Source organism: Epinephelus lanceolatus, chromosome 7 (assembly GCF_041903045.1).
Source record: "Epinephelus lanceolatus isolate andai-2023 chromosome 7, ASM4190304v1, whole genome shotgun sequence".
In the NCBI taxonomy this organism is placed as follows: Eukaryota; Metazoa; Chordata; class Actinopteri; order Perciformes; family Serranidae; genus Epinephelus; species Epinephelus lanceolatus.
Window position 1 is genome coordinate 38,351,510 of NC_135740.1, and position 26,939 is coordinate 38,378,448.

Genomic DNA, 26,939 nt, shown 5'->3' on the forward strand with positions numbered 1-26,939 from the left:
CTGCAACAAAAAGCATATTTTAAAAGATCAGTCTCGGATTTTATGAATCGATATTGAATCATTGAAATGAAAATTCATTTGAATCGGATGATTTGAGTATTTTAACCCAGGCCTAAACTTTACAGAAGGGTTGGGGAATATGATAATATGCATTTGTCTATTATCAGATATTTTGCTAGGACATATTATACTGCATAAGTATCCCTTTTTAATATCTCAGTATTAGATCACTGTGGGCAATGTTGCAAATCATTGAGCAAGAATGCTTTATTGCAATCTTTTCTTTCTTTTTTAACATTTGATTATGAAGGGATTGTGAAGACGTCGCTTGATTTGTCTGTTATTTAATTTGGGGGATTTGCTGGAAACTGACTTCTTTTGGATATTTTAGTCACGAAGAATGTTTGGTTTAATTTTCCTGACAGTTTATCAGACAAGGACAAATACTAATATTGTGATTTCATAAAAAAAACCCATCACAGTAGGAGGATTTTATCCACATTGCTCAGAGACAAATCACAAGATTGTACATTTAATTAGTCGTGAACAATAAAGGAAGAGCTAACCTGGAAAAGACACTGGATTGACATCTATTTTGAGTGCAGCAGGGGAGCCAGAAATGACTATAAATGCGCAAGCACCACAGGTACAGTGGCCACAGATGCTACTGAGATGGCGATAATCAAAACTGAGCCTTGAGTGTCATATTTTGTTGAAGGAACCTGATACAGGTGGGTAGGTTTTTTCAGTGAATATAAAATGTGCCCACATAAAATAAGCTCTCACTCTCCCAGTCGGAGACTTTGTGTTTGACCCATAGACTGTTAATATACAGCAGGGGCTTTGTTTAGATGCAAGGTCCCTTTAACAGAAAACCATGTCTAATCACAATTAAAAACAACTCTGTGTTTTTTGCCACTCTAAACACTAACTGTGGACTAAAACTTCAGAGCTACAACCATTCCAGAGCAAACTCATTTGTTGCAGCTCACCACATTGATTAAAATGCAATTGATCTGGGCTCTTTCTTGCATTTCACAAAGCAACCGCCTGAAAAGACCACAGAGACGTCTATAGAAAGCTGAGATGTGGCCTTTGATTGACGTTTATGTGTATCAGTTGTCGATTAATGGAATTTCAAGCTGTGAATAAATCTGAATTGATGACAGGAAACTGAACTGTGGTATCAGATACTAGTCTGGGCCGGTCTGATATGGCTGCTAAATGAGCAATGAGATCAATGTCACGCGTTGTTCCTTAAAATTAAATGTCCTTGGAATAACAGTTATATGGGCTTATTAAGTTTTATGTGCTTGTGTTAGTGTGTTCTCTTTAATTCTAATTCAAAAAGGAACCTTGAGTACAATACATTAAATTTTCAGAGGGGCAATAAGTGATCTACAATTGTAATCAACTTGGTTTGCTAACCAGGAATCACAACATTGACAAAGTGTCCCCTACACATCGTCTGCGTATGCATTATTGTGTCCTGCAACTGACGCTCTCTGTAAAGCGTCTGTTTATTATTCCGGTGAGCAGTGAGAGTTTTTGTTTTGAAAAGAGCAGCCTGGGTCAGAAAGTGAAATCACACCTGGTGAAGTGAGAGTTATTGGTATCGATCAGCAACTGCAAACCCCTTCAGGTATATTACAGTCAGTTTGTGCTTTGGTGCAGTAAATATCAAACTCACTGCCCCTTGAAAACATTTTGATGGAGTCTGTGACTTTATTAATTTAAGTTATTAAATGCACAAACTTGATGTTAAATCTTTACTAAATTCCCAATAGATTTTTTTGAGAACGCCAATGAAACTGAGTCAGCCTATATACTGTTATTTCTGTGTATATGCAGGTAATGAAGTGTTACGGAGTTATTGAAACAAAACAATACATAATCTAAGCAAGTGATATTGATTTCACTGGACTTTGTGTCTGCTCTTTTGATTTATGTATGTCATACCTTTTCTTGATTCAGCAGCAACTTTTCTTTTTCTTCCCCAAAATGCTTATTGTCATTTTCTTTTATTGTTTACAGTAGGGGTGGGCGATATGGCCAGAAAATAATATCACGATATTTCAGGGTATTTTTTGCGATAATGATGATAATAAATAAATAAATGCAATTATTATTAATTCAAGAAATTTAGAATTCAGCTTCTGTATACAATATTAATAGTTCAACAAAATACAATCTACCACAAATTACACAAATGTACCCTGGGATCTATATAAATCAACAGGTGATTTCCTTCTTTTAGTAAAATCCTAAATGATTGAGCTGTTTTTTTTCCACCTGGACCTTTATGCTCTGCCATTTCTCGTCTTAATCATCACGCTGTAACCTGTGACAGGCTGTTACGATACCACAACTATCACACATTCCCATATATGTAGTTTTTTTTTTTCGAGCTGCAACTGTCACGGTTTACATTACCAAAGGTTTCATTACTTGATGACACCGACTCCCATTTTAGCATGCCGATAGAGGAGAGGGAGAGACGCTGTGCTGCTGCCAGAGGAGCCGCTGAATGAGTTCCCTCTGAGCTGTAAGTCAGTAAAATTAGTCTGAGAAGTCCGGGGCTGTTCATAAAACTTTCAGGATGCCACAGTTTATTTCACACTACTGAAGCTGCTCCTCTTTTTGGAACCACCATGGTGTCATGAATAATTTCGCTTTCAGCCATGGTTGTTGTTGCAGTGGGTAACAGTGTGAAGTCAATATGTCAACAAGTTGAAATATCATGAGTATTACAATATGAAGTTTTCACATGATTTTAAAAATTATACCGGTATTATCATGAACGAGATGATATGGCACACCCCTAAATGACAGCACATCAAAGAAACCCATAACAACAATTACAGCAATTTGAAATTAAGATAACATACATTACACAGACATACACATCTGCATACACTCACATACTCTGCTACCACAGATATCAGGTACAATACCAATAAATCAAAATGTTTCCCTACATTTTTTACAATATTCGATCAGGTAATGCCTACATTTCCTCCTTTCATAATGGTCATGTATGGTTCCCAGAACTGAAAAATGTCTTTCCATTTACCCTTAGAAATGTAAGTCAGTCTTTCCAGACACTCCGATAGCTCCTGTATCCACATTCTCAATGATGGGGTGTCAATACTCTTCCAGCATAATGCAATATCTCTCCTGGCTTGGAGAAGTCCAAAGTCCAGAAGTTTAGTCTGTTTTGTTGTTTGAACAAAGTCCTCTAGGTATATTCCAAGCACACACAGTTTGGCATTTAAATGGACCTTGGTGTTAAACACCTCAGACAAACATTTTATAATTATTGATTTCATTTATACATGCCCACGTTATATTTTAGATAGGGATTTGTTGTTTTGTTTTAGGGCTAGTGATTAGTCCAAGGTGAAGCCTTTAAAGCTTTTGTCAGACCAGCAGACCAACACTCAAAGATATTTAATTTTAATAACTGAAGGCTTTAAAAAATAGGAAATATTCACATTTTCACACTCAATTTGCATTTTTGTTAACAACAAAACAGCGCATCTCCTAGGAGTGTTTCCAGCAGCGGTGCTGAAGTTTGTGAGTTTTATTCTGTGCTGCCGGAAGATATTTAGTGTATCCACTGACGAGAAGGGTTTTAGACACATATTTATACACAACTGTAGACGTCGAGTTATGCTGAATAAAGTGCTTTGAGACTTCTTGTATCTCCTCCTCGCCTCTCTTGTCCTTCTATTCTGCCTCTTTCCTCTCTCCTCTGACTTCCTCACCTCCCTCTCCATACTGATACAAGTTTATTTGTTAGGATAAACCCCTTGAGATGAACCATGTTAACTTCACAGCGGGTCCTTTACTTTCCTGTCTCACCTGTACTACCTGTCGTCCTGTCTAAAAATAGAATACATGAAGTAAAATATGTGACTAAGCAACCTACAAGAATGAAATGAATTACAGTTGCTGGGCATTTTCACATTTCACACACAGGAGACAAAATTCCTGTCTCTCTCCTCCTTAATTTTAACTAACCTCAGCTTCAGTGTGACCATCAGCCTTTCTTTTCCTTAAAACGAGTTTACCAAACTTATCTGAAAATTCAAAAATATATAATTTGACCAACAAGTGAAGTGTTAAGGGATTTACAGTGATCACATTGTGGAAAACTGTTTGCTATGTAGGTCTGTCAGCATTTGCCAAAAATTCCATTCAAATATTTATTCAAAAATACATTCATGATTTGAATTTCTGTTGGATCTGAACCAATTGCAGTCACATGACACATTGTTTGGGTTAAACATGAGCATGTTACAGTCCTGGAGGATTATTAATGTGCACCTCCTCCTGTACTGCCTTAATATGCACATTCAGCACATCCAATGCATCAAAACATTGTTTTCTAGTTGGAGCTGTGCCTCGTTTTCAAACTGTATGGTTTGACTAAAATGAAAAATGACAGCAATATAGTCCACGATGAGCAGCGCTAAAATCAACCTGCGTAGTTGTTAGGGTTGGGTTGGTATGAGAAAAAAAAAAAAAGATCCAGTTTTTGTAAAAAACTGCATCAAGTCGGTAATACCGGATTTTCGCCACCTGGGGGCGCAATTGACTCATTTAAAATAAAAAACGACCTTAGGACAACAGAGTGACAGTAACAAGTTGTTTCTTTTATTTCTTAAAAATAAATTTTGCAGCTTACTCAATCAGTGCAAACAAGGGTTGCCTCCTTCGTCTGGCTCAAAGCCAAAGTGTTGCCATAATGGCGCATTCTTTGATTTCGTTGAGACTAAATTGTCTGTCATTATCGACTCCCCGTCACTATTAAACAAACTCCAGGCTACAGTAGAGGGTCATGCGCACTCACACCTCCTAGCTCAGTCCCCGCCCCACCCCCCTCTCTCTCCTGCTTGCTATGCGCTTAGTGAAGAGGCAGACACAGGTGCTCACAGACTCGGGCTTACTATAAGCGGAGTGGACTACGTGTAAAAATGTCCGTGAAAAATCCCCGCGATGTGAAAAATACATACGAACAGTCTTTTGTGTGACACTGGTGCGCGGAGCGAAGTCCGCACGGTCGTGCTTTGCGCACACAGGGCTTGCGGACGGCCACTTTTACTGGGCGGACCTCCGCGGTGTCCGCTCTGCGTACGTTCTGCCCGAGTATGAGGTCCGGTCGGTCTCAAAAAATAAAATCCGGTCCAAGACGGAGTACCGGACCGAATTGGTATTACCGAGAAACCGACCCAACCCTAGTAGTTGTCCCTCCATTGTGACATTAGAAAGTGTCACATTTATCTTGCAAGTGTACTCTTGTTTACTTCCTGGATTTTTCCTGCATGGACATTCTGACCAATCAAGAGCAGCTTTCTCATGCAGGCATTTTATCTGCTCAGCATTTGTTGACACTGCCAACTGCGCTTTCGAACGACCAATAACCAGTAACAGACTGGTAAACAGTGGCAATGTCTGGGGGTGTTTGATTTACAATCCTTGCTTTTCCCTGACTCTGGCTGCTTAAAGTGGAGATACTAAGTGTAAAGGAAGAATTATTATTTATTTTTTGTGTGTTAAATAGAAGCTGCTTTAATCATTTAGAAGCAGTCCTGTGCTGCTGTTGAATGAATATGGGGGAAAAACTGAAAACGAGGAGTAATAATTTATCAAAGTTAATCAACTAATGAATTAATCAACTTATTGTTTAAGCAGTACAGTAGTCCGTTTACATATATTTCCATGTGAAAGATTCACTTTTACTTTCCATTTCTTTGCAGCTACAAATTGCATATATGTTGGCTGATGAATAGTAAGCAGCTGAAGCACAGAAATGCTGAAGAAATTAACACAACCCCGCTCTTACTGTAGGCCATGACAAAAGAAGGAAATGCACACAGTTGTCCTTAGAGGATCAAACAGTCTTATTTGTTTACAGAAATGATGGCAAAATACTTTAAATAAATGAATGACATGCCAATAAATAGATCAGTAGTGCTAGTGAGAGGATGGCTGCAACTAAACCAGACCAAACAAAAGGAAACATGGTGAAAGAGAGAGACAACAAAGGGCGGCTGATCCTAAATATACTTGGATGGACTGGTCAATACAATCTCTGCCTACCAGGCCCTGAAGGGAGACACCCTTCACAAGCAGCAGGCCAGAGTTGGGCAAACCGGTAAGCCATGGCAGAGCCAGAGGGCCGTCACAATATGTTTCAGTGTCACCATTACACGAAGAACTGTAGTTTTACCACCAGAGAGAACTGACAGGTTTAGTAGTCAACTGTAAAATGTCCCATATAGTACGTATCTTGGTAAAACAAACAACAAAAGGTACATTAGTAAATGATCTGTATCAAAATGTGCAAAAATATTATCAGGCAATATATTGTTATTAAAGTTCTCAATTATCAGCATCAGTATTGGTCTTAAAAAACAGATAGGTTGGGCTGTAGAAATCCATTTCCTCCAAGGTTAAACCACAAGTCTCTCTTTATTTCTACAGCACATGTTAATTTTACTTGGTAATAAGGAACTCAAGGGGTTTTTTGCCCATGTGGTCCAAAATAGGCATCTCCTGTGAACCATTGCTAATGAGCTCCTCAGCGTCAGTAATGTCCAACATTAAAAGTGTCACAAAAAAGTCAAAACAGGCGTTGGCTCCAACATGCAAAATGGCCGCCCAAAGCTTGGTGGTTTGTTTTGCAAAGTGGCGAGCGGGGGTCCACTCGATGAGGAGTGTGGGTAATTAGCCACTGGGGCAGCAGCTGAAAGTAACGGTCTCCCTCAAAGCTGTCGTCTGTTGCATGCTGATAACATTGACATGTCCTCCTCTCGTGCCACATTCTGCTGGCTGCCAGACAATGGGAGGGCAGCAGAAGGGAATAGAAACTCGCAGGAAAGGAAGGATGGTGAAGAAGACAGTGATGGATGAAGAGAGGGGCTGACCTTCGCTCATTAGTGAAGCGACCTTCTATAATCGATGAGTGGTGCAATTGAGGGCCTGGAGACCCAGCTGACCACACTCTGACTTCTGATAGAGACAGTCTGAGGAGGATGGCTTGGAGGGTTTTTTTCAGTAATTTTTGGGTGCATTTTTTCTCCATCATCATGATTGAGACATTTTTGAGTGTCTCAGTGGTACAACTAGCAGCTATTGTGCTGTATGAATTGTGGAATGAAGTGAAAGTGAGTTATACTGAATAAAATTAAAGTTGGAAATGCAGCCTGGACATGAAATGTGACAGCAGCATTTTTCTTTATTTGCCTATAGCAGTCACATTGTGTGAGGTGGTACAAAGTGGAAATACTAGATAAAGCCTTACACCTATTTCATTGTAGACCTCCTGCCATGTTTTACTTTAATCTCTCTTTACTTGGATCTGCTGTTGAGTAAAGAGTCCTCTGTGCCTACTGCCTACTTACTGTGCAACAGTAAGTATGTGACCCTCAAGGCATTAAAAAGCTCAAACTAGGGATGTCAAACTGTTAAACATTATTTGGTGAACTGCCAAGAATATTTTTGGCTATATCAGTTTGTGGGTTAATTTTTGCTTTAATACAGTTTACTTCGCTGCACACCAACCGGGTCTAGTGGGAGCTAGCTAGTGGTGCTGCTCAGTCGGTGATTACCATTGGTAGTGTTGTCCCAGCCCAGCAGTTTTGCTGTGGACATTGTACCTGCCCTTGATCCACCCCCAGGTCCCCCCGGTGAGTAAGGAGCTCAGATGCAAACCCCCTTTAGTGTCCTTTAACTGTGATCATTGTTAGCATTGGTAGCACAGTTAGCAGTGTCAGTATGGCTAGTCATGCTAACATGGTTAACAGTTTTGAAGGGGTTTTGCGGCTCAAAATAAAGCTGCTTACTCACTGGAACTACCTTAAGAGTGACTAGAAAAAGGCTACTATGTTTCTGCAGCAACAGCATCCCGTCACCATGACTAGCGCTAATTGCTGAATAAGCGGAACAGTGCAGAGTGACCAAGGCTGGTTAGCTAACCAGTGGAGTCTGGAGGATGATCTGTGAGCACTATGTTGCTGCATGTTTATGTGGCTGGCCAGCTGTCTGTTAGCAAAGCCAACAAGAAATAAAAGGCAAGACTTCACATCACAAAATATTGAAATTTCACCACCACTAGATGGACAGCACTTTGGAATGTGGTGCTAAAGCTCACTGAGTCAAAGGAGCGCCAGACTAAAAGGAAAGGCCTCTTGTATCCCACATCATTTTGTGTTTTTAACTAAATTTAGTTTGTTATTAGTTAATGGGTGTGAAGCTGTCAAAAAGCAAAATTATCTGAATCTGACATCCCTAACTCTAATACTTGGAAAATGTTTGCTTCTAGTAAGTTGCTACCACCAGATTTCATATGATTAGTCAGACATCTTTGCTAGGTATTAGGCTGTATCCTCTCTTTGTTAAATGGTTCATAAAAATCAGTATTCATTTCATCATGGTCATCATTATATTTATTTATATCCTCTGTACTGGACTCTGTGTGAGGACAGACTAACCAGAAGGCAGTGACACAGTTGAGAGTACTGCATTAGCAGGGCAATATCTGATTGAGAGATGTTGATCTGCTTGTTTGACCTGGTTTGACATTGCCAGTAAAATCCTCTAAAAACAGCCACTGAACTTGAAGTAACAGCATAGACACAGTAGTAAAACAGACTGAAAGAGACTTTTTATTGAAGAAGCCACAGAGGAAGTTGCAATGGTCTAAACAAAGTTAGATAAAACAGCCTTCTCTGAATCTGTGGAATATAAAAATGGCTTTATTTTTAATGTTTCTCAACTGCAGGAAGCAGGACTGCTCCATCCTCTTAACCTGACTTCAGAAGGTGAATTACTGAGATAAATAATCTGTGTTTGTGTCTTTATCAATCATTCCCAACCTGTCAGAGATTTGTTGTGGATATATTTCAAAAGTGTAGCGATAAATGCCTAAAATTCAACACACTGTAAATAACAGCAACTCTTTACACATTTGTACAAAACAAACTTCTGTCAGAGTGACAAGAATTGCCGGCTAACATGAGTTTGAACTTCTTACTTTAAAAAGTGACATCAATCCCCTTTTGATGAACCGAGCTGAAGTGGACCATGGTCCAGGCAATTATCACGCAGTTTTATGTGGTCTAAAGCAAAGCATGAATACCAATTCAGTCTCCAAACAACATGTCAGTCCGACACAAGGACTTGCCCTGGGTCCATCTCACGATGCTGATTGCCAAGGCTGGACACAGTGAGTTATATTTTGATGAATAGATGATATAGTCAGGAGCAGAGATATCTCAGTTTTCTTAGTTGAGGTTATTCAAGTTTAAATACAGTCTGTGAAGCACTAATCTGGTATTTCATTTCATGTCATCTCTCATTAGCTGTACATCCTCTATTGTTTGCCATAGAGGTTTATAGGTGTGGGTTCCTAGTGTCCTAGAGACCCAACTGGGACCTGACTTAGGCTGGGTCCAAATTATATTTGTTTGATGGGGTAAGATGTGGTCCCATTTATGGCAGTGGGTCTTGTGTGTGTTTGTCAATAATTTTAATACCTGAGTGTTTTTGAATGGACTTGCTATCAGCTCTAATGACATGCGTCATAAGGGTGCAGATATGCTTCAGCAAAAGTGTTTGTATCAGATGGACTTTGCAAAACATGACAATCCCACTGATTGTCAGATACAGTAGGTGCTCAGTCAGTACATTTACATGCACAGTTAAGTTGGGCTATGGTTACATTTAATTGGACTATGGTCCTTGTCCCAGTATACAAACACTGGAGGGATTGACGGAAGTATGTCAGATACCGCTAAGATAGGTGGGGATATGCCTCCTTTCAGCTTTTTAGTATTTTACCTTTATCTGGATGACCTATTACGTCACAGACCAAACAATCGAGTTTGGTCAAGTCAATCAAGTTAGCTACAGTTAGCTAGCAACAAACTGGTACCTTGGTAGGCAACTTAACAGCTCGTCACACCTTGTCTGTCCAGAAATGCACGGCTCTGGGTGTAGATTTTGCAGTGTTGTTACCATCTTCTGTGCTTTAAATGCTTTCAAGTCAAGGCCAAGGGTCAAGGCCCGGGGCGGACACTGTGGAGAATGCGCTGAGCACCTCGGCCACTTTGGGTCCAATTGACTGCATACATGCAGGAGTAATTTGACTCTCATTTGCATTATCTGGGTGTGTTAGTCTGACTTTGAAAAACTCAACTTAGTATAATTTCAGTCAGACTAAGATGTTGACATGTATTTTAAAAGTCTGGTTTCAGTTGGACTAACACTATAAATCCATTTTCCCTAATAAATGTACTGTATGTTGTGAGTCCTGGGACCCACAGGTGGTCATTTGATTAGGTCCAAGGACAAAAGAGTGGGTCCCCAGTAAAATTCGTGTTTTTTTTTTTTTTTTTTTGCCAAATTGTAGCGTTAAACTCATGTTTGATGTTATATGAATATAATCATGGTTCCTGATCTGAAAGCTTTATTCACAAAGCCACAGATTGTATCTTTATGTACAGTCCATGTGCAAAACTTTATACAAATGTCACATCTTGAGTTGAGTATAGAGAGCACCAAAATCATCTATTCAGTATCAGATAAATTAAATGTGACATGACTGTGATATGATAATTCCATAGAAATAATATTTCTATGTAGAATCCATAAAACATTAATTAAGCTGTTGAATAAATGATTCAACATTTTGATAAATATGCTTCTTCTCTTTATGGTTTTAGAAGAGTTTGTTTTCCTTTCACTTTATGAGACTATGAACAATACTTAGTGTCCTCGTCGTCATCTTGCACGGGATATACAATATTTATGGTAAGAAAATAGCGGCTACCGGTAAAAATATTTTTTTAACATGGCTTGTTCCCTTGACATCACAGCAGACATTGTAACTTATGATTACAGGAATGTCTGTAGTAATATCCTACATTTGTGAATTAAGGTACATTTATGAACCTCAAAATATAAGGCTATTGTTTACCTCAGGGACCTCTATGCCACCCTGCCACATCTGCCAGAAAATGGTGTCGCTCTGAGCTTCAGAGAGCCAGGAATGAGAGCAGGTGCTCGGCCAGGTGTCAGATCTGTGCAGAGCACCACGATATAAACAGCTATACATTACTGAAACTACAATGAAGACATCCAAAACACAACTCTCACTCTCAGTGATTTCTGTGAAATGAGATATACTTTCAATATAAGTTAAGTCATGTGACGCCACTGAATGTAACGTAGATTTGTTGTTCACAACATTATCAGGGAGAATAATAGGGCATGTCCCCTGAACACACTGATAGTGAGTTTTCTGCATCCTTTCAGATTTGAATGCGTCTTGGGCGCAGGATGTGTACGTGGCGACAATCACTGCAACTTGACCTTCACACCCAGTTTATGCAGTGATTGGCCAGGTGGGTAAAGTTAAGAAAGTAAGTAGAGTTTGAGCTTCTCTCTCAAGATTAATTTTTATTCTTCACACTAGTTAGGTGTTAAGTGCAGCGTTATGAATAAAAAAAAGTTATGTAATTATCCCCAAATTTAAATGATTATCACGGCCTACCTCAAATTAATCAATGCAGGAGAAAATTTTAATTTTGAGAAGAGGCTTTAAAATTTTAAACTGCTGGAGAAAATTATGTATTGCAACTTCTTGTTTATATTACAGCTGCTTGGGTAGCTTCATTCTACCACCAGTGTTGTCAGTGTTTGTCTATTTGGATGAATTTGCGTTGACTGCATTTTAAATCTTGCCTTATTATCTCCGGACCTATTCAGATTAGATATAAGTGTCCTTGGGTGTCTTTTGGATCAGGTCTGTTTTTGTTGAAGATTAATTTTATGTACCTTGTGTTCAGGAATGTTAATGATAGGTTTTTATTGGATCGGGCCCAAAAGTTTGCTGTTTAGATGCTGAACTTCTTTGAACTTTTACTGAATAACTTTTTTCCCCTTTCCTTGAGGGGTGTTGTAAAGTTAATGATGAAATTAGTAATTCATCAGTTACTTCATAGTGCTTTTACCTTGTGACACAAATTGTTTCACAATTGCTAGTCCAAATTTCTGCAACAATACTAAATATATAAGTGTTTAATTACAATTTTCTTGGAAAAATGTGTATTTGGACAACATAGTTTTGTAAGACAATAACAAAGTATGATTTTTCTGAAACTGAGAAAAATCATCGATCTTATTTGTCCAACGATTCTTCTTCTCAGTAGACTTTCTTTTTGAAGCTCTTTGAGACAAGCCTGTGATGAAGAGCAGCAAAAATAAATTGCCTTAAATGTGAATGAAAAATATGAAGTGTACATGCCCGTCAGCCTTGGTTCAGAGTGACTGCTGCCCAGCTCCACGGTGCTCTGACACAACAGATGAGCCCAGTATCATCTGTGGGTTCTGCTTGTGAGGTGAAAAGGGGAAATATTTTCACAGTAGAGGAGGTCAGTCTGACAGGTGAGGTGATATTATATGCAGCTGCCTGGATGACCTGGAGTGATCTTGTGTGTGGCTGTAATAAGGTGGGAATTAGATGCAGTTTTGAATTGCCTTAGAGGATGCCTCAGAGGGATGTCTTCATATGATGCTGCCTGCGGCGCAGAAGACGCTGGGACTGCCACCGACCAAAGCTCTCTCCCATCCAAAACATTACCTACAGCTGCACCTTCGATCTGTGTAATGAGCAAGTGATCAATCCATTCAGGCTCTCACATATATTCTGGTCCAGCCTCGTTGGGCTGCTCTTTGATGTGTGGAATATCAACTAAGTGTGCCAACAGGAAGTACTTTAATGAGGTCCGAAAAGCCAGATTGAATGGCAGCATTACAACAGCTCCAGTGACCTATTAGGTCTTTGAATTCTTCTGGTACTTTGTTTGCCTTTTAGATGTGGCAGCGTCTAGTTGGAGACATGATTTGAGACAAGGGACATGAATCTATTGACCTCACGCTGTCAAGACACTGATATTTTAACTATGGAAGGAAGGGGTGGCAGTAAAACAATAATGACCTCTCATGTAGATAGTCATTGTTCAAACACAGACAGTCGACTTTTCTCATTCTTTTCAAGCTTAAGGTTTTTTTCTATGCCTCTGCTTAGATGAAAAGGATAAAGAGAGAGCATGAGTGAAAAGTAAAAGAAGACAAACACAAAAAGAATCAGGAGTTAAAAGGAGTCTAAGAAAGGACAAGACAAATGCAGAGTCGGTTTATTTTTGCAAAACGGACAAAGGGTAAGAGAGACAGGCAGGCAGGTAGGCAAGCCTGGTGGCCAGGCGGCCTGATGGGGCAGCTGGGAGTTTTTGGATCAGGACAATTTTGACCGGAGCAGAGCAGCACGGGAAGCCAGCTGTTGTTGTTCACCACCTGCCGCCTTCCACAAAGGACCCAAAGACTACAATGCACTGTGTGTTCCTCTTTGCCTTTCTGTGCCCTGACAAATGTAAGCTAATAATCCAATTACACCACTAATTTGGGGATGCAGTCTTGTTAAGGCGAGGAAACCCAACTTTTTATGATAAATATGAAATGCTACAGTGGGAAATTTACTAACAGCAGGATGGTAGATAAGAGAGACCACCAGCTGAGGCTGGGTTTAACAGTAATGTTTGAAAACCTCTTGCCCAATCAATGTTTACTTGCCCCTCTGCAAATTGATTTACTTATTATCAGTTATCAAATAAGACTGTAGACTAAATGGCTCTTGCTATGGCACCCTGGTAACGTTTTTCAGAAACTTGTGGCAAACTGCGCCCCACATAGTTAGAGTTTTGCCCGCATCCTGTAATGCCACCCACCTAAACTCCTGTTATCAGAATAATTTCAATTCTTGCTTGTGCGTCAGCTCGTAAGTTTGGTCTTTTCCCACCACCATCTTCTCACAAATGCCAGATTGGTAATGTGCTTATGTATCTCTTAACAGAGATGAACAGGAAGTGAGATGGCTCACTCCTTAGCTATTTCCATCGTCTGCTCCAGAAAAAAAAAAGAAAAAAAAAAAGATTAGTCTAATTGGGCAAGTGAATGCTTGATTTACTACCATGACATGACATTTTACTTACCCCAGGCAATCGAGCAGTCCTTATTGTTGTGTCCTGTGAAGACCTTGTGTGGGTTTTTTTTTGTTTTCTTTTTTTTAAAGAAACAACTGTTGTTTCATATGGATCCCTTGAAGATACCTTGTTCCCATCCTGACAGTAGTACATGAGACCAATAATCTGTCTGTTCCCCTGGCTACGTCTAATGCTTCTGATGGCGTTTGCAAAATCCAATGCACCTGAATAAAAACACCCACTCAGGGCCAAGAGAAGTCTCTTGACACATTGTCAATCAATCACACAATCAATCGTCAAGGTGGCTTCAGAGGAGTTTTGCAAACATAATGGCTGAGAAAAAACCACTAGCAATAAAAAAGACCTGCCCATTCCTCTAACAGCAACATGCATGGCAAAGACAAGTAAACCAAAGAAGATCGACAAAAAGCAAGCTAAAAATAAAAAGAATGAAACCAAGCCTGAGAGAGGAGTTCTTTTGAAACCTTTAAGGTCTTATCATTGTCTTCACCTCGGAAAAGCCTCTCAAATGTTAACTCTTGTTTTATCTCAGACGTAATTTAATTCTTTATTTTTAGCTTGTTTGTCATCAGCCTCCTTCTGGCTACTTGTCTTTGCCGTGAATGCTGTTGTTGGTTGAACAGCGTGTGCATGAGCAGTGATTGACACGGTGGATTCTTGCAAATGTCATAAGGAGCACTGGGAGGACCCAGAGGAGCAGGATTTTTTCCACAGATGATCTGTTTCATGTATTACTGTCAGGATCAGCAAATAAAACCAAAAAGTAATTTCATAAGTTGTCTACTGAATCTTTTAATCACAGAAACACACTTAACTTTCAGACTAAATCCTTCCGGGTCCTTCTTTCCCAGCAGATTCCAACCTATATCAGAAGAAGTTCCTGTGTGAGCAGTCTGAACAACGGCAGGGATATAATTTTTTAACCATGTAGCCGCCATCTGGTCCCTACATTCCCATCTTCCAAACACCCACACCTCGCCTAGCTAACTCCTGGAAGCTCAGATCATTCCTTGCGACTGGTTTCCTTTTAAAGCACCTCCTCTAGATTTAAGGAAGAGATATTTTTTTACTCATAGGACACAGGGATTGGTGGTCAGAAATGTGTAGGCTGCTTTCAGATGTTTTGTTTATTGGTGGATTTGGCTTGTGTTCCTCTTCCACTGTGGGTTGGCTAATTTAATCTGCTGCACTCACTCAGTCCCCACTAATTTCTCCTGACAAATATATGCCCAAAAATGCCAAAATGTTTACAGGTAGAACATGAGAGAGTTAAATTCAGAGCCAATTCTGCATGCTGGATTCTATAAGGAACGATAGCTTGAAAAAGTTGGAAAGCGGGAGAGAAATACTTCATTTTTCAGAACAAGCTCAGACCTTTAAAGCTCTAAGGGCAGAAAACATTTGCATGTTTTATACAGTGAGATTTATTTACATATGGTTTAGTCGGGCAAAAGCAGAACAATTTGCATACAATTGTGTTAGAAGACATTTCCATTGTGTCGGTGTCTCATTATTTTATAATTTTTCAAACTTTCCTGATTTTTAGAAATGGTCTTGGTGCTGTGTTAACTCATTTAATGCCTCCAAGGTCAGATTTATGAATCTAATAAAAGTAATGATAATAAATCACAACAGCTTGCGTAACGATTGTGCTACACTTATGAAAGCATTAGTTTGCCCACTCAGAAACATAAAATAAGAATGGAGGTAATTCATTTCTGCACTGCATTACCCCAATAACAGAATACACAAAATGTACAGTTTAGTAACAGTAGTCATTTTCCTAACACTACCAATCATAGCTCCAGTACTGGGCCTGTGTATTCGTTTAGTCCTTCGGGTTTGTCATTACAGAGACACTGTAGGTTGCACGCACACATTTCAGGTTATGAAGTGTGAAGGCTGGTGCAGACTAAAACTATCAACATCTCACAAAGCTGCTGTATTGCTCACACTACAAGACAGTTTTTTAGCGGTGAAACAACTAGCTGAGAAATCAATTTCTAGGCAGGGGGATTGATAAGACGTTATTGATTAGATTGCCATTATCAATTCTGAATAAAGTAGGCCCACACAGTGTCAATACAGCCGTTTTATTATGTCTGAGTCTGAGCTCAGTGTCGATAAAATGGATATTTGTACAGCATTCATTTTCATTTAGGTTTTATTCATCAAAGAAAAATATGCTTAGCCTACGTGGGTGGTACTAATGCCAGTATAACATAGGATATTTACCCTAACAGTTGTGCTGCTCGGTTGGGAAGCTCTGGCACTCCTGCATATACAGTAGTGTCAAACATGTTGCATTAGTGGAATTTAAGCCTATGTTTCGTAGACCGATGTTTGAGCATATTGCTGGTGTTTCCACCCTGACTTGAAATGAGCACTTAACAGGCATTACAAGCAGCACTGTTGTCATCTTTCTTTCAGAAATGAAGCCATGCTCTGGACTGTTTCTTTCTCTCTGCAGTGGCTCCTTTTTTTTTGCAAGTTTCTAGCAGTGTAGACCCATGAACTTGCCATCGTTTTGCAGCGTGCCATCGACTGAACATTTATCAGCTAATATTCGCCTTGTTGACTGCCGTTGGCTTATTGGTTAATAAGATGACATTCATCGATGGTAGTGACCTAAGTTTTTCTGTTGTGTCACATCAATTTTACGCAGGCTAAAAAGCAGGGTACGAGATGAACGGCCACAGACTTGCATTATTGAGCAGGTACAAAAAGAATACAGCGACTGTAGCAGCCGGCGACACGTCGTCCCTGGGACAATAGAAAACATGTTTTGGAGGAGCAGAGATCTTCCCTGGATGCCTTTGAGACATTGGACGCAGTAAACTTACTGTAGTCGGGACAGAAGTAACACCCTATTGTTTCCTCTGATAATGTTACAATGTGAACAACAAATCCATGCTGAAATTGGCAGTAGGTGAGCTAGTTCATGTTAGCTCTAAGCAGCAGGTGACCGCAACTAACTAGGCTTGTCATGATACCAAAATTTCAGTAGTCGATACCAATACCAGTGATTTTCCACTATTCTCAATACTCATTCAGTACCACGATAAAAATCAAAAAACGGAACTCATGTATTTCTTAATTCACTACTTTATTAAAACTGTTTCAAACTTTAACTCAAAGGCCTCATTTACACCGCAAGCGATCCACAAGCATTGCAGCAGCACACGTCTATTCACACTAAAACCGAACAGACGCGTCGCGCAGCAGCTGCTGTCCCATCAAAATACAAACCACACCCGAACACTTGGTGGCGGTAGTCCACCATGTTTGCAAATCTCCAATAAACCCCAAAGAAGAAGTGATTTTGGACCCAGAGCCCAGGGTGGACAGGTTCGCGCGCCAGTGATTATTCCAACGCTTGGAGAATTAATATTTAGCACTACAAATGGGTAAGAACATGAAATGGTTGGTCAAGTGGGAGATGTCTGCGGTGGCCGAGAGAGGTCACAACACACGCAAACTCGTGTTTTTTGTTGAATACCGCGACCATTCGCTCGCGACTCGTGCAAAAAAATGGCATCTCTCGCGAAAGCAGCGCGACTCAAGCAGCGCGTAGAATGGACGCGGTGTGAATGGTCTAACCTGTTAACATGCTCGCCGAAATGAAAACGCGAGGAAACAGCGACCGTTCGCAAGTGCTAGGTGTAAATGAGACCCTCTCCACACAAGACTCCTACTACCTGACTTTTCGACAAGCCGAGGTGTTGTGGCTCCAGCAGCACTTGTAAAAGCCATTGTTTCTAGCAAAGACAATGGAGAACAGGCGTTCTTCCTCGGCGCTTGTCCTCGGCACCGACTGATGCGCGTATACTGCCCTTGTCAGTTCCAACAGGAATTGACACGGCCTGCTGAGGGCAAAGTTGTATCCGGTACTTATGGTACTGAAAAAAAAAACAGGTACCGACATATTTTTTGCGTGTTGGCATCGACTTGGCACTGAAGTATCGGTTCTCATGACAACCCTACAACTAACTGCACATGGAGGTTGCATTGAGTTACATTACGATGCACTGAAGCTTCATACAGTAAAAATAAGTGCCTGGCGAAGGTAAATTGTAATGTTCTGATGATGTGTTCAATGTAATCTTGTAAAATGCTTAGAATTTCACAATCAGTGCATCCATACAATGCTTTACTGATGGAAAAATATTCCTGCATTGACAAAACAACTGATTCACTGGGAGGTGTATGATTTGGATTGGAATCCATTTTCAGTTGGAAGCAGGACTTGAATCCCATTCCTATTGCTTTGTCAGACAAAAGAAATGATTAATTGTTTCAGTAATTTTTAAGCAGCTTCTCCGTTATGATAATTTGGTGCTTTTCTCTGTTTTAAAAGAATGTTAGCTGGATATTTCTGGAGTTTAACTGTTGGTGGGAGAAAAGAAAAACATTGGTAGATGTCAATTTGGGAACGTCTGTGGAGCTAATGGACATTTCTTACTATTTTGTAGAATTTTATAGACTGATTTATTAACCAAATAATCATTTGTTGTCATGGGTAGGTTGAGCTGCACAACCTACACAACTGATTTTAGATGCAGTTCACTGATTACAATGTAATCTGGTTTAAGAGAGGCAAGATTGGTATGCAGGTTTGCAATAAGCATCAAAGATGCATAAGAATTCAGTGTCTGTGTGTTTCAGTACCCCTCCCTCCTCACCCAGCCTCAGTCTCCTTTTCAGTCTCACTGAGTGCTGCTTATTTCCTTTTTGTGTCTCAGAACCACTCAAACTTGACGACCCATTATATCAGCCACCAGCACTGATTCCATGCTGACTCAGTGGTACATTTCACAGATCTTAAAATTTTGCCTGGAATCGGCAGAAGACGTGCAGTCTACATATGGCCTGAGGCTCAGCGAACACTGGGTTGTCACTGAGCGAACCAGCTGTGATGACAGACTGCTCATTTCCTGCCACGACTGACCCATTCAACAATCCTTCATTCATTGTAATCAATCCATTAATTAACTTTGGCTGTGCAGGCCTCAACCAGGTCAGTGCTTGTGCCTTGCTCTTTCTCTCACTGCAGCCAACAGTGTCTACATTTTCAGCTCTATGGCAATTCCCCTGTGCATAATGTTGCCTTATTAATAAACTGTTTACCAGCAGTCATTTTGTCACTTAGACAACATTGTCACAGCAGGGGCTCTGCTGTTTTCTGCTCCTCTCTGTTCATTTGCTTCAGGAAGGAGCAGTGTTGATACGTAAAGCTGCAATTGAGAAGAGCTCATCACCCTCTGAATTTGTGTTAGTGTAATGGAACCAACTGTCAGACACATAACAACAGCCTCCAGGGGTTTAATGATATATTGATGCGGGTTGATAAATTGATTCAGTGAACAGTGATCGAATATCGTCGATGCAAAGTGAAAACATCGACACATATTGTCATCTTTAAGATCCGTCTTTATTTTGAAATTTCCATGACACGTTGTTGTCACCCTTTCCATTAAAGCGCACCTCCTTCCTAAATATTCAAACAGTGCTTGCAGACTCACATCAGGCAGACACTGGTGAGCAGCCAAGAAAAAGACAATGAGGATATTTACTGAGGCCCCTGAGTCAAATCAAATCAAAATGTTATTATGACAGACTTTGTGATATTAACAAATATCAAATCAATACAATATCATATAATGGAACTTGTGATTAACACCCCTGTTAGCTGCGCGGTTAGCTGATGCCTCCAAAAGCTGACTTGGTAAAGTCAATCTATAACCTGATCTAGTTAGAAGATAAGAAAACAACACAAGTGACAAGACTGACATCTTAAGAGCATTAAACCTTGCAACTGGAGCTATGTATGTGTCAAAACACATGTACAGCCCTGATTCCAAAAAAGTAGGGACGCTGTTTTGAAAGTAAATGATAACAGAGTGCAGTGATCTGCAAATCCTTTTCAACATATATTTATTTGAATATAGTACAAACATATTCATGTATTCTCAATTTGATGCCTGCAGCATGTTCCAAAAAAAGTTGGGACAGGGGCATATCTGCCACTGTGTTGTTTGGGAACTGAGAAAACTCGTTGAAGTTTTGAACGGATTCAATTTTCAAGATTTAAAGACTGTGTGGAAGAATGGGCCAAAGAGATGAGTTTCTTCATACAGGAAGCATTTTGCTGATGGCATTGCAAACACATGCCTCTTCAACTATTAGATAAATTTCAGTTAGGCCCCGATCACACAGAAAGCGTTTTGCAGGTTCAAAAAGCGAGGTGCGCCACACTGCCTTTTTTAAAATTAAATGTCACCTCCTTATTCTAACCTTTCCGTGTAATCAATCTACTATTTTATTTATTTTAGTTATTTGACAGTAATTAGTATCTAGTTCTTGCTGTAGCTCTGGTTGAGGGTGAGAGGCTGTCAGCAAATAGTTTCTTGGGCACAGGGAAACAGAGATCTGTGTGGGTACATAAGACCCTAAAAAAGAGGGTGGGTTAATGGGAGTACCACCAGCTGGTCCAGGAGCTTCTCCTCCATGATGGCCGTTTCCAGGCATATTTTAGGATGACTCAGGGTCACTTTGATAACCTGCTGTGTATCACCGGGCTGTATATCTCTGGGTATCCAGCAACCATACCACCAGTTTCTCCTCCATTATTTACCAACTGTAAACTTGTTGTCCTGACCACCACAGAAGGCCCGCCTCTCAAATCATCTAATTGGACAATGGGGAAAAAAGATGATGAAAAAAGAGACACGGGGCGCCTTTCTGCTCTGAGTTGACATTTTTTCAACTTGAGGAGTTCAGAATGCTCCAGCAAAAACGCCAGGCAAAAAAACACTGGCAAAAAGCTTCATTTTCATTAAAAACAATTACAAAAAGGCGCCTCCAGCTACTAAAACTACTAACACTTATTTCCCCCACTGTATGTTTGAAAAGGGACTGCAAGTAATTGCATTTTGTTGTTACTTATCTTTTAGACAGCCTCTCAACTTTTGTGGAATTTGTATTAACAGTATGTGTACTTTTTTTGTGAACAAAGACGGAGCCATGCACAGGTGAAGTGGTTAGATGAGAAGATGCATTCGTTTTTTATACAGTAGAAGAAAACGTGTAAATTGGTCCGCTTTTTTAGTCTTTGGTTACAGATATCATCTTCAGAATGTCAGGATTCATTCACACTTGAAAATTAAATAGACAAATTACATACCAGCATGTCTGAATTATTTCTGTGGGCATCTTTCATTAATCACAGGAATCATCCTTAAAAGTCTCAAAGATGAAGGTTAAACGTTAAAACACCCCCCTTCAGACAGGCAGAGAGTTAATTACTACCTCAGTCTTTTGCATTCAGTCTTTTTGCCACACATCAACATACTAAAAAAGTAACTGCACTCATTGTGAACTTCATTCAGTGTGTAAAGCTACGAGGCAACTATGCAGTTTGAGATATGCCTGCTTTCGCGTTCCTCCATTTCAGACTCGGCCTATTCACTACACACACTGAGGATTCGTGCTGGACCTTTACTTGCAGAAAAGTTTATTCAAAACCTTAGCACTTTGTCCTTTTCAGCTGCTTTTCTTGTCTTTTTTATAGCATGCTTTCAAATACTGTATACTTTTAAATCAATTTTGTATAGGATGTTGCACAAAGATTAAATTGGCAGATTGCCCTTGGGGTTTAACTGGATAAAAATATATAACGTGCAGTGGGCGGACATAATAAAATAACTTTTGTTCACTGAATTGTAACACCAATAAAATCCTTGCAATGAATATTGTGGTATGATTGTGAAGTTTTTACAAGAGAGGCTTTCGTTCAGCTCATAAGGTCATTTTTAAAGCCAAAGTTAGTTGTGTAGTTGTATCGGAAGGTATTATAATTGTGTTAGGCAGCCACTAGCAATTCATTGTGAAGCTGCCTTTGCTGATGTAGCTTAATGTAAAAGCTGTAGTCTAAGGCAGCATTAGAATAATAAAAAAAGCTATATACAAATAATAAAATATGGTTAGTTTCTCAACAACAAGCCAAATCAGATATACAGCTTATATTTCTGTCTGCAGTTCCGTTTAAAAGTTCTTGTAATGTTGTGTATTATCACTCCTGTAAATCTGCTTCTGTGTATTCAGCTGCCTGATGGTCTCAATGTCTACAGTCAATGACACCAGTAATGAATGTTTGGAGTGCAAACAAATATAAAGATCTAAAAACTGATATACAAATATTCTCTGGCCCATCTGCTCAGAGCTGCACGACAGAATGGGGAGAAACTAGGAGATTTACCACCTATAAAGAGATACTCAGTCGAGTTTGGTATTGTTTTATTCTGATTCTAGTGAGGAAATGATGACTTTCAGTATCTTTACCACACTTTAATTTCCACTTCTTGAAAAATAGGAACCTGATTTTCCACAAAGCGTTGTTATTTAAGAGAAGAAGACAAAAGTGTCCACTGGAAACCATTTGCTGTTTTTAGACCAAACCGTTCTTGTGATTCCCATAGAAGAACTGCCCACTGAGGAGCTCCCCCAAGAACCACAAACCATCAAGGCCCTTTCTCTGTTTGCATTCGCACTGCCAATAGGAATGCTGACCCATGCTGATGCTTGACCCATCATGTCACTACATCACTAGGACTTACGTCACTTAAGTTTCCTCATGTGATGGGAGAGTACCTACTTTGAAATTGGAGCTAAAAAGCTAGTCAAAACAGCGTTCTAAGAATTACCATCATTTCTAGTTTTTGTAGTGCAGACACAATAAAATGGGGATTGGGATGGGGATTTTTACAACTATCATAAAGTTTCTTTGTCACAGGCAACCATTCAAGAACTTTGCCCAAATGAATGAATCTACAAACAACAAAATGTCGATTTAAATCAGGAACTATCTGATCAACGATTAAGTGCACACAATTACTTGATAATTGATCCCAGTATTTGGCTCTTGACGGTTTTCGAGATTTGCCTTCAACCTGAAGGGCTTGTGTATACTCCCTTACTTATGAAAATTAATACGTTCATCTAGGGGTGGGCGATATGGCTGAAAAGTATATCATGATATAGCTGGTTCATATTGATCGATAACGATAATTATCGATAATTTTTTTATAACCTATTTAAAATAAGGACCAGGAGAAAATAAATACATTTTAACACATTTGTTTTAAACTCAATAGCTTTCTTCTGATTTTAATCACAGTCAGGGCACACGGAGGAAAATGAAATCACAACACAACCATTAGAAAACACTCAAATAAATGAACATACACAAGATACAAGTAGAAAAACTAAAATAAAAAATGAACAATTTTCTCTTAACATCAAGTAAAGCTAGTAAATGCTCTCAGGCAAACATATCTGTAAAGATGAGCAGCTGCACAGAAGACTATGTAGAGATGAATAAGTGATTCACATAGTGAGGAAAGTGCTATGTAGAAATTAGTGCAAACCTGAGATAGACTTGTAATGACATATAGCTCAGCACACTGCCTTTGAATCGTCCCCCTCTTGAAGTCGAATCTTTTAATCTTTCTTTCTACAAATCTTTATTGTATTCTTTCCATATTTCGCCCACTTCTCACCGAAGTAGTTAAAGAACCTCCATTAGTCGCGCTATTTAAATGTGAAAAGTCTCATTGACTGACCGTCACCTGTGTGTATGCAGAGAAGGAGAGGGGCGGAGGGAGCGGAGCTGTGGAAACATCCTGCAGAAAGGCGACATTTAGAGAGCAAGCCCAAATAAGCAACTCCACGTTAGAAACAAGCCCCAGAAAAACCGCAACCTGCAGCTACCAATATTTGTAAACGACTTCACAAAAAAACAAGCCCAAAGTCACGGCTATGAGCAGACCTGTGTTTACACACGAGGATGGCGCAATCAAATCTAACATTGTTAGCTGTTTGCGTGACACTATTGCTAGGTTACCAGGGAGCAAGTGAGTGTGTTCATGCAACCAACCTTGCACAGCACGACTCCAAGTGTAGCTTGAACGGCTATCCTCGTGTTTTTTCCTGACAGAATACAGTAACATTATCGAACGTTATATTGAATGTTTTTTTCTATCGATGGCACATAAGTGTTTATCGCGAGATATGTTATCGTTTTATCGCCCACCACTATGTTCATCTTGTGGTAGCCATCACTGCCCACATGCCTTTCATGAGTCCCTTATTTTGACATAAATGCATCAACTACATGGCATTGGAGGGCAGAGTCAAAGACTCACATCACTGACAACATCAAACAAACAAAATAATGTAACTTTTAACAAAGGCAGCGTAGTGGATGGCGGTCTGTGAGGCCATCAAAAACATCTTGACATGTGGACAGAGAATTGTTTTCACTATATTCCATTCTGCCATTTTTAAAATGTTTTGTTCATGTCTTAGGGTTGTGTCTCACTTTAAATATGCTACACTGCTCCCACGATCTCCTGTGACACTGCTCTGTTTCATCAGTATCCATCAGCTTTAAAAAATATGCACAAATACGGATGAAATGAACTCAGACAAGGACGCAAGGCTCCATCCGTGCCTGTGTACATATCTGATGTTGAGCACAAATGAGCTTTAAGGGATGAGGCTTGTAATATTCTGTATTCTTCTTATCACAAATTTATCAAAAGACAAAAACCACTAACAAATTGAACCCACTAACAAGCACTTCCTGTGTAGCCAAAGCGTGATATAGCTTATTCCTCTGAACCTTAGAACTCAAACACATTCATGAACCTTTGCAATGGGGAACACATTACTTCATTACAATGGACATGGCCACTGTCGTCTTTTTTTTTTTTTCTTTTTTTTTTTTTTATATTTCATGCAGACCTACCATGAAACAAACTAATCTTCAGGACTTCAAATCTGACCTTAAATTGCTGTGTTATTCGATACACCCCCCAATGTTTTTATTGGGTCTCATTTAGTTTTTATGCTTGTACCTTGGACTATCTGAGAAGCAGTATCATTATTGAGTCGGCTATCCTGGAGATATCAAGTCGAAATGAAATGAAAAATGAATGATCTCACACCCATCCAAGCACAAAGTTAGATGCACAGGGTGTCTGTTAAGCTCAGCACATTTAAATGATTTCTTGGCTCTCTCCGTGCACACAGGTAGTGCAGTCTGTTTTGATAATTCCTTAAAAATTCTACTCACTTGTGTGTGGAATGAAGCGTAGTGTATGAGAGGGTGGGTCACAGGAGTGTGAGGAGGGAGGAAGTCCATATGCAAAACTGCTTTTTAGTCATGAATTTAATGGGCTGGATTGTTTGCTTTTTTACATTTTGCTGATTTTAATGATTCAAGTGGTGCTCTGTGTTTTATGACTCAACAAATCAACTCCTGTTTGATGTTTTTATTGCTTGTTACTGCACACATTACTTATTTTCCATCAGGAAACTCATGAGAATGTTGGCACCTTGTGTTCAGTGGTGATGGGCACAATAGACACCAGATACTTCAGCTTGGATCTGTCAGGGAGAAAATTGGCAATGTAGTGGATGAGGAAGTTAAGCAAAGTCAAATGAGTTTGACTTATAATATAAGTTGTATTTAGGATATTTCTTAAAAGTGTGTGAGATGAGTCTTGGTTATACTGTTATGAAGTTGTGAGATAGTAAATCATTATTTTTGCAGTACTTAATTGTGATTAAGAGACATAGTCTTAAAGATATTGTTTGGATATGGAACTACAAAGAATTTTCCCAGTCCACCAATAGTTGTCATTTAGTGCCATTAGTCGACTAGTCGTCCACATGTTCGCAATATTAATTGAATTACTAAATGATATACTTTGGGCAGGGCAACACAATGGTTTAAGTTGAAGGTGTGAGAAAGAATAGTATCAGTAACATTGTTAACACTGTGCTACATTACAGAGAAATACAAAACCGTACTAATGAACCTTCATTAATATAGGCCTATATTTTATCTACAAGTGCACGTCACACACTGAGTGAGCCGCCTGTTACTGACGCTGTGGGCTAATGGGCATGTAGCTACTTCCATGTTTCAGATGATACGTCATGTTTGTAGTCGACCAATGAAGATGAGTTTACATATTACCTTGGGTTCGTCCTTCACCTTCTCAAAATGATCCCACACTTTGGATTTCCTACCTGACATGTTATTAACTAGCCTGTGGAATAACCGTCAAAACAGTTTGGCTTGTGCTGCGTTCACAACCCCACAAAAATGTCAAAATTCAGAGAAGGTAGACAGGGGACACGCACCACCCTCTGCCCGCCACACATAGAATCTATTTCTCTAGAAATACGAAATTGTCACATTTGATATCCTCCATATCGTCCAGCCCTACGCCAAAGTTGTTCTCAAAGCCATAATTGTCAATCTCGCAATGGCGCTCTGGGAAAAGTCAGAACACAGAAGTCATTAGGATTCACTCTTTTGGCGTCATAAATGTCCGCACAAAACTTAATGAGAATCCAGCTGGTTGTTGTTGAGATAGCCTATTTAAGTCTGAATTGGTACTGACTGACAGCCAACCCAAGAGCTATGATGCTAGCATGGCTAAAAATAAGAAATTAGTTTGTATATTGCTAATTTGGTTTCCTAATTACGATCTAATTAGAAATGTATTCGCTGCCTGGATTATGTTCACTGACAATGTGTGCCATCTCCCTCTCCTCTTATTTCCTGTCTCTCTCAACTGTTGATTCAACAGTTAAGGTGATTTCAGTTGCAAATCTATGCGAAGATCAGAAAGAATTAAATTAGTATGCAATTAAATGTATTGTAATTTCACTGTTAATAATGACACAAGACAGAACTTTTAATGTAAAACGTTCTGTCCATATTGAGTTTTGTAATAGACAGCTTCATAGTACTGCAACTTGATTCAAATTAAAAGTCACTAAAGATGAGTATTGAAT